The sequence below is a fragment of the Canis lupus genome, chromosome 5, assembly GCF_011100685.1.
Source record: "Canis lupus familiaris isolate Mischka breed German Shepherd chromosome 5, alternate assembly UU_Cfam_GSD_1.0, whole genome shotgun sequence".
NCBI classification, from domain to species: Eukaryota; Metazoa; Chordata; class Mammalia; order Carnivora; family Canidae; genus Canis; species Canis lupus.
The window spans coordinates 80,009,414-80,022,411 of record NC_049226.1 but is presented as its reverse complement, the minus strand read 5'-3'; positions in this window follow the sequence as shown (position 1 = coordinate 80,022,411).

Here is a 12,998-nt window from a genome sequence, read left to right as displayed (position 1 = left end):
TCTAGCCAGCTAATGCATGTTATTTTTCAATGGACCTTTACTGTTTTTTTTTGTTTTGTTTTGTTTTTCTTTATTGCTTCCTTCCTGCTTTGGTTATTTTCTCTCTCTTTTTTTTTTTTCCTTGGGAAACTTATTTTAAGAGCAACAGGGATCCCTGGGTGGCGCAGCGGTTTGGCGCCTGCCTTTGGCCCAGGGCGCGATCCTGGAGACCCGGGATCGAATCCCACGTCGGGCTCCCGGTGCATGGAGCCTGCTTCTCCCTCTGCCTGTGTCTCTGTGCCTCTCTCTCTCTCTGTGACTATCATAAATAAAATAAATAAAAATTTAAAAAAAAAATAAGAGCAACAGAATTTGTTGGAAAACCAATTTTACACACACAATGAATTTTTATCTCTGTATTATTATAAACAAGAAGTGCTAGGGATACATGGAACAGATAGCACACTAAATTTATTTCTCACTTTCAGTGATAAGCCAGGATCTAATTCTGTCTTAAGATTAATTAAAAAGAAATCCTGGGTTTTGTGGTGCTGAGGCAGAAATGGGCGTTTACCTAGGTTACAAGGCTGGCCCTCAGAAGTCACCATCATTCCCCTCACTGCCTTGATTTCATAACCTGGGAGCTGCCTGGGCAGCAGTCCTGGCTTGGGGACAACCAGAGCTTCCTTTTGTAGGTTACAAACCCAGATCTTGAAAGCTGGGATTTCTCAGTTCACGGATATCCCCGTGAGTCATTTCCATTACCAAGAGGGAATATAAACCAGGCTTTTCTCTCTTCTGTTCCACAGTATCAATTAGAAAATAAAAACTAAAAATCTAGAAAAAGGAAGAAATTCATGTGTGTGACAGGAGCAGAGTATACACCTCAAAATTGATCTCCTGAAATTAGGTCAAATAGGGTTTCTTTGCCTTAGTGAAGAAGTTGTTGATTCAGAGATGCCTATGAGAGGAGAAGTTTAGCCACTCGAGGACTGTCAGGCTTACCCAGATGTCAGTCGACATTAGTTTGTCCTTTGAGATTTAAGCTGATGGTTAGATAATGTCCTATAGGAAACCCAAAGCTCTCACCAAAAATGCAATGAATTTCTAGATCCTGAGGTTTTGGGTCCCCTCCTGACTGTAAGTATTTGATTCCACTGACTTCCAAGTCCCCACATAAACCATACTCTAGCAAGCTTTTTTTTTTTTTTTTTTCTCCCTTCTGGAAATGTCTACACTCCACAGCAATCTAGTTAAGAAAGTCAGCCTTTGCCTTCATTTCCCCCAAACCATGGTTTCACAGCCTACTTGGTTAAAGGTTTAGAAGCAAAAAGAATTTGCTTTGCAGTGATGCCAGCAACTGTATAATGAATAATCTATGTATGTATTCAAGGAAGTCTTGGGCCTCTTAACTACAGAAACTTGACTCCTTTTCTCTCAATCACTTCTTTTTCTATTCCATGTTCTTCTAATTTCTGGTCTCCTTCTCCTACCTCCTCATTGCTACGTTTGTATATGAAAAACAGTTTAGCTTTTTTTTAAAAGAAGATTTTATTTATTTATTCATGAGAGAGATGGAGAGAGAGGCAGAGACCTAGGCAGAGGGAGAAGCAGGCTTCCTGTGGGGAGCCTGATGCAGGACTTGATCCCAGGACTCCAGGATCATGACCTGAGTCGAATGCAGGTGCTCAACCACTGAGCCACCCAGGTGCCCCCAGTTTAGCATTTTCTTGTTGTTTTTATCTGGCATTTTGGCTCATTTTCCACATGTAAAGTCGCTTATGAATGTTTCCTATCTGAAGATGATTTGTTCCTAAGCATGACTGCTACTGCTTGCTGTTAAAAAAAAAAAAAAAGAAAAAAAGAACTTACTCTGCTGCATAGCTCCCTGAGGACTGAGGATGATGATAGCAGAGCAAAATCAAGCCACTCTTTTTTCCAATAACAAGTTTGGAATAATCCTGTCATGTTTTCTTGGATTGTCCCACTTGTAACACTATATGTGACATCTATAGTTTTTGTATTGCATCAGTGAATTGATTTTAAATCACTGAAATATTTGTTTGAATTCTTAAAGTAGAAAGTAGAATTTTTTTTTTTTTTTGGTCTCCTCCAAGAGTAGGAAGCAATTGAAGCTATAGAAAAATAAAAAAGAAAGGAACTATTTGAAGTTTCCAGAAGCAAATATAAAAAGGTTGTTTGGATCCTGCTAATAAATAAAAATGATGTCTCCTGAAGTCAATATTAAGCATTTCTTGGGCTGGCTATGAAGTTTTATAAATGAATAGGTAAATAAATCTTGCCGATGACAAAGACCATAGGAAAAAAATCCAAACCCATTTGAGATATAATTTGAAACCAAAGTTATTTAAAAAATGAAATTTCAAGGGTGCCTGGGTGACTCAGTGGGTTGAGTGTCCAATTCTTGATTTCAGCTCAGGTCATGATCTCAGGGTCATGAGATAGAGTCCCACATCGGGCTCCACACTGGGTATGGGGCCTACTTGAGATTTTTCTCTCACTCCCTTTGCCTTCCTCCCCTTGCTCTCTCTTTATGTCTCAAAAAATTCTTTTTTAATTAAAAAAATTAAATTTCAGAGGAATCTACCCATAGTTGCCTATATGGAGAAGTGATCAATGCTTGAAAATTCACAAACCTTCACAAAAAGGTATGGTTTCTCAGCAATACTAGGTAACACAAAGCTATAACATGACATAGAAACAATAAGTAAAAGTTTAAAGATTATTATCAGAATTAAATGAAAGCAGATCCTTGGCAAAATTTCTGCTCTGATGAAAATAGATTATTAGACTCAGACCCATCCCTGCCTTTTGTGTTTGGTTTGGTCAACCTGTATCCAAAACTTAGCTTAATGGGTTTCTGATCAGGTAAAAATCCAATGTAGAAAATCAGAATTGAAACTTTTTGGAACCTATGATAATATTTTCATGTGCACTTCAGATTCAGTTTGCTGGCCAGAAGCCTGGTATTCATCTGTATTTCCCCACTGGTAAAGATTCTGTCCTTGTTAGTAAACCTTGGTAGGAATTACTTGTAGGTTAGCAGAGTTTTCATGATGTCATCAGATATTTCTTGATGATAACTCCTGGACATCTCATACCCACTCTACCTCCACATGAATATTTCAAATTGGCGAGACTGTGAAATACAAGGCTTAATCTCTTGTTCAAACATCTTGAAAGGTCTAGGCATTTAATATGTGCACACACTTCTGAGAGGGCTCTGGTGGTGGTGAAAACTAGTTTGGTTTGGCATGCAAAACAGCTGATGGATCCGTACCCCTGACATAAACATTTCCTACTGTTCAGCGGGGTTTTTTTGGAAGGTATGCTGTAAAAGAACACAAAGTGAGTTTCTTAAGAGAGCTTCAATCCTTTTAACAGAATAAAACAAGAGAATGAGATTTTTGGGGAGCTCATTGGTAAACTAAAAGCTATAGCAGAGTTGGTTTGGTAGACATGTACCATTTCCTGTATCTACAAGAGACTTTCAGGACCTATGAATCTCTTTCCTCTGTGTAGGTAGGTGTGTGCATGTGTGTGTAGATGTTTATTGATGGTAGATGTTTGTTTAGCTGACAGATTCAATGAGCTAAGTTTTATTAATGGTCAGGGAAGACACAGACACAATAGCAACTCCAACACAGGTTAACCAATATCATATCTGCCCTGCCTGGCCCAATGTAAATACTTCTAGAGAGAGGTGATGGAAAGCCAGTCAATCACAGGACTTTCCCAATCTTGATGTGAGTGGTATATACTCATTGCTCATCCCTAATGTCTTTTGATTGGCTACTAGTGATAGAAATATTGGGATTATTCTGTGGCATTATAAAAGACAGAACATCTGGTGTTTTCAGTATTATCCTGCTCCCTTAGGATGGCGTTCATTCTTTCTTCTCTGCTAACATCCTTTTATAAGTTGGGGGTGGCTTTTTCTTGACTATACAATGCCCTTCCCTAACCCTGTGGAGTACATTATTTATCAAAAATCACCTGAATGTATCTGTTTGCGTGTTGAGTTCCAATGCGGGTCCTCAAGGGGACGTTTCCACTATAGTGAATGTGACCGGGAAATCACTGAAGGCAGTCACAGTGTTTTCCCCACCCTGTGCCGAAGGTAGATGGGTATACAGTGCTTTGAGCCTCTAGGGCGGTGATTCTTATTTAGAGTCATGGATTTCTTTGAGAATTCGATGAAAGCTATGTCCACATGCAAGTGCGCGCGCGCACACACGCTCTTACTCTCACACCTCTGTACAAGCCTGTGTCTGCCTCTGTCTCTCTGTTTCTCCCTCACATGCATACCCCCCTCGAATTTTATGCAGTATTTCAGAGGATTCTTGTACTCCCTGAGGCCCATCAACGTTCCTAATAGGGTTTAAGCATCCAAGTTAAGACACCCTCATCTAGAGAACCCAGATGCTGAGCGTTCTGCATACCAAGATAAAAATCCATTTTTGATTTGTTATAAAGTTGAGTGGCCATAATAAGTGATCATTATACCTTGTACCTCTTAGGATTTCCCCCCTGCTTTTGTGTCTTTTCCATTCATTTTCTGGTTTTTGTCCTCATCCCTTGAAACAGTGCCCCAATCTGGATATTTGACTCCAATTTCTATCCAGATTTCCTTCTTATTTGACTTCTCTTCAAATGAAATCTCTTTTCCATTCCTACCCCACTGTGCTTTTCTCCATCTGTTTCCCACATGCCTTGGTTCCTTTAGGGGACTTGACAAATTAGATGGTGGTGCTTACAGGAAACGGGCTTTAGAATGGGTTACATAATCTTGGTAGCAGTCACTGTGCGGGGTGACAAAAATGTTATGATCCCAGTTTCATTTTGTCAATATCAGAATGCAAAGAAAGAGAACAGGGAGAAGATGTGGTGGTGACATTTTACAGGCACACAAGTTTTGATGTAAAACAAAGAATATTGATGTTTTATCAAAAAATGTTTAATATTTAATAAGTCACTGTGCTACATGAATTATGATCCAGGAAAATGAGGCACTGGCTTTGTTTTCAAGCAGGTTCAACAGGAGCCTTCAGTTTTAGATGCAAAGGTCTGATTAACCATAGTTGGTCTTTAAGTAATTCAATTCTATGCCACATTTTAAGTAGGCTGTATTGAAAGTAAGAAAAATGAAAACCAGTGAAGTATCCATTTCAAGATCCATCTTAGAATTAAGCAAGGTAAATCAGTGGAAATCAATTGAATGTTAGGAGAAGCAAGAAAACTACCTCTCAGGACAGCAGTGAAGTAGTTAATTAACTTTTCATGCCAGAACCAGTGTATTTCCACGGCAGTCCTGGGGCTTCTTGTGTTCACTTGGGTGAAGAATCTACATATGATTTCTTGATTTTAACAATTTGAGGCCACAGCTCTTGTAACACTGGCCTGTGATATCATCTCCTATAAGGCTGGAGCAGGGACAGAACCTGCTTTTTGAACATAGGATCAACCAGGCCTGAGATCTGTGTGTGTGTGTGTGTGTGTGTGTGTGTGTGTGTGTGTGTAACTTGCGTAATTGAGAAGACCAGCTCTTGTTTGCTTTTCTGCGAAATGCTTGGTAGAGGTTCTCTGTTGAGATTTTGGTCAATGACTGTAGTAGGTGATTCTTACTCAGTACATTGAGTTTTGTACATTGTTTTGATAGCATTTATAGCATCCAGTATTTAAACAGTTGTTCAAATGTTAGGTTAATGAAATTCTAGATGCACTAAACAGCTGCTCATCAGATACTTATTTTTAGAAGCCTAGGAGTCTACTCTATCCCACTCCCATGTAATTTAATTCCATTCTTGTCTACTAAGAAAAGAAATGACAGGAAATTAAGATGATGTATAATGTGCAGGATTTCATGCCCTACATGAAAGTATAGTATCATTCATGCCTTTTTGCTGTCTTTTTAATACTGATGGACATTTTATTATATTTTTCTACAATTAAACATCTAACATATACAAGTTTGGTGCAGAGTACAAAACCAAAAATTTGATCAGATCAAAGGAGGAGCTGTGGGATGCAGGGAAATTGCCCTCTCTTGAGAAAGAGTGAAGATACTTGGTTTTTGCAAACTCCTTAATTAAGATGTAAAGTCATCTCCATACTGTACCTGAGAATTTGCAGTAGATGATGACTCTTTATTAAGTACCCACCAGTATTGTGTTCAGTTGGTAGATGAACTGGTGATCTGGAAATGGGTAAATTGAGATCTGGTTATTCTACGCTGAAAGGGATGGTATTTAGACAGAACTTCTTGGATTTTTTTCTTTTTTACTGCATATCAACTACTGCATTTATTGATAATTTGTCAATACCCAGTTATTTTTGGCCTAAACAGTGGCAATTTTGTCTTTCCATTTAATTTAATTTGGTGTGTTTGCAAGCTATAAATGTTGTAGGTTCTCTTTTTTAAAAATGGAGGTAACAGTTATACTTGCTTTATGGAGTGGTCTCAGGATTAAATGAGATAATATGTGTGGCCTGCTTAGGACCATGCTCATGAACTCTTTTAATAATCACCATTGTCATTAGTATTTTTTTAAAAAAGTGACCCATTGAATTTGTATGGATAACACTACCACCAAATTTTTTAAAACTTTTTTTTCTCTTCCTTTGGTGACTTGCAATATCCTAACAGCTACTGAACTGTGAATGAAATGTGACCTCATTTAAAACGGCTTCCGTGGGACACCTGAGTGGGTCAACAATTGGATGCCTGAGCCTTCGGATCAGGTCGTGGTCTCAGGATCTGGGATCGAGTCCCACGTCAGGCTCCCTGCAGGGAGCCTGATTCTCCCTCTGCCTGTGTCTCTGCCCTCTCTCTCTGTCTCTCTCTGTCTCTCTCATGAATAAATAAATAACATCTTTAAAAAAATAAACAGCTTCTATGTTTTGGCGTAGAGACCGTTACCTAGTTTAGCCCTCCATCCTTAATGCTTTGTAAATCTCTTTTACCTAGTAAGTGCTGGTGTATTATTGAACTGAATTGCTTTGAACTGAGTTTTCTCTTAAGTTACAGAGCAGTTTCTAATTGCACCTTATTATTTTAAAAAAACCTGATTATAAGAGGTATAAATTAATTAGGCATAGGTATTTCGAGATACCTGCAAAGGGTCATCATGGTAAAAAAAATCTCATAAAATAGCAACTCTGTTACCGTTAGATATGTGGAAACCTAAAATAGGCAAATGGGATTCTTGGAGGCAGAGGGGGATGATACAAGGGTAAGATTTGGCTGCTGGTCACACCTGTATCTGGACAGCCGAGGAATCATGCTGAGGATGACCTTTATTAATTAGCCTCTGGGAGCTGTTACAGGTTCTCCTTCTGTACCAAACCTTGTCTGAGAAGAAAAGACTGCCTTATAGGAAGGGACTGTGCATGCCCAGCTCTTCTCTTAAAGAAGCACATCTGGTTTTTGTTAAACTGGTGTATTCTTTTGGACTCCTGGTCTTGATGGAAATTATTCTTAGCCATATTATATGATGTATTATTTAAATTTGGACAAACATTCAGTTAGGCATTAATTTCCTATGCGTATAGCTTTTATGCAGCTAAACTCTATTTACAGATTATATAAATTCCCTACAAAAACCTTTAAAGTATAAATTAACAAAGTTAATTTAATGTTCTCTGTGATGTTTTGCTGAAACGAAAGCATTGATCAATTTAGTCAAAGAAAAAAATGTATTTTTGTATTTGATACTCTACTTATTAAGTTGATTCTTTGAATTTTGGGCCTGATGGGATTATCACTTTAATAATTTTCAGCATCATGGTTATTTTCCCTTTTGCACACTGAGTTTACTTTAAGTCACTGATCCATCATTTTGACGACCGATTCAATTTGATGGCACTACTCAAAGTACAATATTGAAGTTTAAAAATGTGCTTGAATGAAAAATTCTTCATTTTCTACACTTCTTGAAAATGAATTTTTGCAAGTTCTTATGTATAAATAAGGGGGTCTCATTATTAATTTAAAGTGGAAATACTGCAGTGGAACTGTGGTGGTGGAGGTTCTTGGGACTTGCCTTGCCTGTGTTAGTATGTGCCCCGTGAGGATTCAGTTTCCCACCATCTTCTTCTAGGTCACTTCCCACAGAATTTTTGCATCTCCAATGTCCTATGAAGTCATCTGGCCAGAACTTATCATTATATATTAAATTGGCCTTTACTTTTTTTCTCGTTAGATGCTAAATATTTTTTTAAAAACCCACACACTTCTCTACCACACCATCATTTATTTTCATGACAAACCAAAAGCCCAGTTTATTAGGTAACTTAGGAATCTCTGTCTTACTCTGTGAAAATGGTTCTGAGTAATCACTTCAAAAAAGAAACTTTCTCTTTAGAGTGTAAAGAATTCTACATCACTATTATGGTAGACGTGGGTGACGATTTTGTGTTTGGGCTTTTCAGTTTTGTCAAGCTTCAGCGTAGCACATGAGAATGTCATTTGAATGAATGCATTGGGTGAAGAGAATTGAAATGGAAGGAAGTTTCATTAGGAAATAAGGGTTTCTGTGACCCTGACCATATGTGGAGTTGATTTTTTGAAAGCCTGCAAGTATTTGTTACCCAAATTAGTGATTCCCCAAGCATTTTAGAATTGAGATAGCACTGCAAATTATTTAGTTCAGCCCAAGAAACTTCGATGCCTGAAACCACTAAATTTGTCAATTGATACTTTATCCTTACCTTATTTTATTGCTTATTTTAGTTATTTTCTAAGCTTCTCATAAACACCCTGATTCTGGTAGTAAATTTTTACTCTATGGCATTAATTTGTCTTGAAAACAAACTGTGTGTGTGTGTGTGTGTGTGTATTTTAAACAGTGATTGCATTTGAAGGAACACTCAGAAGTATCTGAAAATCCAAAGGCCAGTGCCACCTTTGCCACTTAGCAACTCAGAAATCTTTTAAGAAGTCCAGGTCTCTCAGCCCTGATTTCCTTATCTGTGAAGTGGGGCTAATACTAATTGATCTGCTTCATCAGGGGATTAATTGTGATGAAATAGGATAGATTTGAAAGGGTGAATCTTATGTGTATGCACAGTAGATAGAGATTCCAAATGCTAATCAAAAGGGTTTAAAATCTTACGTATTTGCAATCATTAAGATTCTCTAATTCTTCTGTTGGGCATGTCCACCCATTATTCCATCCTTCAATTGCATCATTTAAAAAGGTATTATGGGGGCGCTTGAGGCACTCAGTGGGTTAAGCATCTGCCTTGAGCTCGGGTCGTAATCCCAAGGTCCTGGGATCAAGTCCCATGATCCAGCCTCCCTGCTCTGCTGAGAGTCTGCTTCTCTATGCCTTTGCCCCTCCCCTGCTCGTGCACTTTGTCACTCTGCTCCATCTCTCTAAAATAAATAAAATCTTAAAAAATAAAAAGATATTCTAGATCACATCTCAGCAAACTACAGCCTGAGTCTTGCCTGCCTACCTTGTTTATAAATAAAGTTTTGTTGGAACAGCTGTGCTCACTGGTTGAGTCTGTGGCTGCTTTTTTGCTACAATGGCAATAGAATAGCTGTGATGAGGCTGCATGGCTTCCAAAACCTAAAATATTTACTCTCCGCCTCCTGACAGAAAAATATTGGTACATTCTGTTACATAACACTAAAAGCCTAGGACCAACTGTAATCCAGCCCTTTCTGAAACCTAAGTTTTTCATCAACCACATGTCTCCCTAAGTGTCCCTGAGTGCCCTGTCTCGGTTGGGCAGCAGCCTCCCCTCTCTTCTTCTGATCCATGAGTTCAAAGATGGGCACGCCTCGCGATCTTGTTTCTTTTCTTGCTCCTTTCACTGACTTGTTTCTTTAGAAGAATATTCTCAGTGACTTGAATGATGTTGCTGAAAATTTCATTTAGAAATCTAGCTACATTTTAAATCCAGTTCATTACCAGGGTACACCAATATACGCAGGCTGTTGTCTTACAGCTTTTTACGCTCAAATGGTACGTCAAATAATATAAATTAGCAGCTCAGCAAATAATGTGGAAAGGTAAGATACAGTGGGTAAGTTCACATTTAAAATGCACTTATATATTTTTCCTGTTTCCAGATTGTCATATGGTTAAGTTTTTAGAGTTGGTATGGTACAGTCATATGAATTTGGAAGAATCTAGTGGAGTGATGGGGGATTTGGCAGTCTCTGCAAGTTTACTTTCCACTAATTTAGAAAAGTCAGAGGTGTCTCGTTTAAAATATAGAATTTTAGAGCTGAAATAGACCTCAGAGATCAGCATTTCCCAAGCTCTTTTGACCCAAGGACCATTTTCATAGTAATTTATAATCTTGTCAACCCTCTTAGGAATTTTAAAAATCAGTTCATCATTTTTGTGTGGTTTATTATGAAGAGGTAGGTAATTCTAAGTGAAAACTATTTCATCTTACATTAGTACGTTATTAAGGATTATATTATGAATTTTATTTTAACACCATCATTGATGATGGTGAATATAGACAAATACTGCCTTTTTTCACTTAATGAGCAGTAAATACTTTTAAAATGTACACAGAAATTATGAAAAGAAAAAGTGATTTGTCAAAAGGGAAAAGTGACATTTTCATATGTAGTTTTGGAAATGAAATGTATAAAAGAGGTAAAATTTGCATTCATAATCTGATATACTGAAATTCTTAGATTTTATACTATAAAAGTTAATTTTGTATAATTTTTGTATTTGTGCTTTAAATGATGAAATCAAGGAGGTTTGGGGCTTCCCATCTCTGAAGAAATCCTAGTGACTGAAAAGTCCCAATGAAAAGCCAAACTGGATAAATTGCTTGTATCTATACACACATATATTCATATATTTTATTTGAACACTTTTCAAGTATCAGACATATTTGATATGCTATATAAGAATTTTGGTCAGGTAAATATGTCCTGTGAACTTTTGAGGCAATTTGACATAATCATTACTATTTTAATCACCTCATGAACTTCATTTCAATCTCTCTCCTCCTTTTTTTTTTTTTTTTTGGCTTTTGGTATTAACCAAAGGCCTATGATGATTATACTGTGAACAAGATAACTTAAAACCATGTGGTGTTTGAGGACCTGTGGTAACTGACTGTGGGTCTGGGTCCAGAGTGCACTCATCATCACTGATCTTATGCTCCTTCTACATATACTTGGAGGCTCTTGAACTCTAACCTAAAAAGAAAGGCATTTTCAGTTGTTATATATTTTCCAAAGGAATGTGAACAGGCGTTATTGACCAGAACCCCATGGTTTGCTCATTTCATTTATATATGAAGAAAGGGGAACCAAGAGGAGTAAAGTGATGATATTCCCAAGTTCACACAGTAGCCTAGTGGCTGTGCCAGGCCTAGAACACCAGGCTCCTAACTTCAGTGCCCCAGTCATGTGTTTTCATGGAAGCATTTAGCATCTTGCTACCTGATGCATGTGATTCAATAATGGTCCTGGGTCCTGCCCAAAACATGGGAAGTAGACCTGATTCTGGTTTTTAATTCATGGCTCACCAACTCATTCACTCCAAAACATGTGTTATGTTCTAAGGCTGTTATGTAGCAGAAGGTAGCCTGTCCAATTATTTCTTAGACCTCTCTTGAAGATGTTGATTCTTAATGTGTCTTCCCTTATGGTATATCCATAGTCTGATGGTAATTATTTGTGTATAAGTTCAATCACAGTAAATACCACGCAAATCACTTTGTAACAAAGGATAGTGAACCTGAACTAATGAACTTACTGGCAGCAAGTCATTGACGGGTTTACAAAATGACAAAAAATTGGAAGAATACCCTAGTGCGGTAGAATTTCAACATAAGCAGATTCTCCCCAGAACGTTGTGGAATAATTTGTTTAGGTCATTGCTCCAAATTCAGCCTGAAGATTAAGAAGGATCTATTGTAGCATGTGACCTCTATTGGTCAGCTCAATAGAATTCCATTCAAGAGATAAGTGTCCATTTGTAAAGTTGCTTTGATCATGATTGTTTTCTGTACAGATTATAATGAAAGCATCCTTGGGTGTCTTCAACTGATTGATTGTCGACTGTTTATTTGGCATATATTTATTGATTTGTAGTCCTTCCTCTCCATTGTTAAATTTATCAGATTACATTATCACCCAACTCAAGGCCATGCTGTCATCCTATCGGAGATGATTTTAAACCAATCTAGGACTACCAATAGGAGTGGAAGGTTTCCTGTTTGTATGTAGTATGTTTAGTGGCTAGTCTCGACTGAAAGGCTGATATGAGAGGATACAAAAGATCAGAAAGCAGTTAGAAATTTATTCTGGTCAAAGTATGTGTCTTTATGGAATGGAAATATACTCTGGTTCTCTGCATTTAGATGTTCATCTTGTTTAAGCAAACTTTTAGGATTATGAGGAAAACAAGGTCTTAACTAAGTAAGCAACAATTACTTTGTTGTCCAGTATTTCTTTGTTCTCATCACTGCTGCCTGCATTCATTCTCGATGGAGTCATGCTGCGGCTGTGCACATTCCCCCCAAAATAGCTCTTAGGTGGACTTGGAGAAATATTCTGACTACTTTTAAGCCTTTATCCAATAAAGACTGTATTTATTAGCACCATAATTTAAAACAACCAAGGTCAAAGTTAATAAAATTGTCCTTCCATTTGCCTATTGTTTAATTCTCTATGATCAATTATTAGGATGATTGTTATTTGGGGAAAATTTTGTTAACCTAGGCATAGTGATATCTTGGAACAGAGCAATTTGTGTTATAAGATTTTGCCTAAAATACCTAATTAAACACTTATGCCCTTGGGTTATGTCATGAACCAACAATCTGTGCCCTCCATGTGTGAGTAGCTAGACTAGATGGAAGATGGCATCTCCTGACTTGCACATACCTTTAAGACTTGATGCCACCACGCTCTTCAAGCAGACTACGTTTTCATAGGAACAGGAAAGCACATTATGTAAAAACCCTAAAAGTTTACCCCCTTTGCCGTAATTAAGAGGCATGAAGTTCTA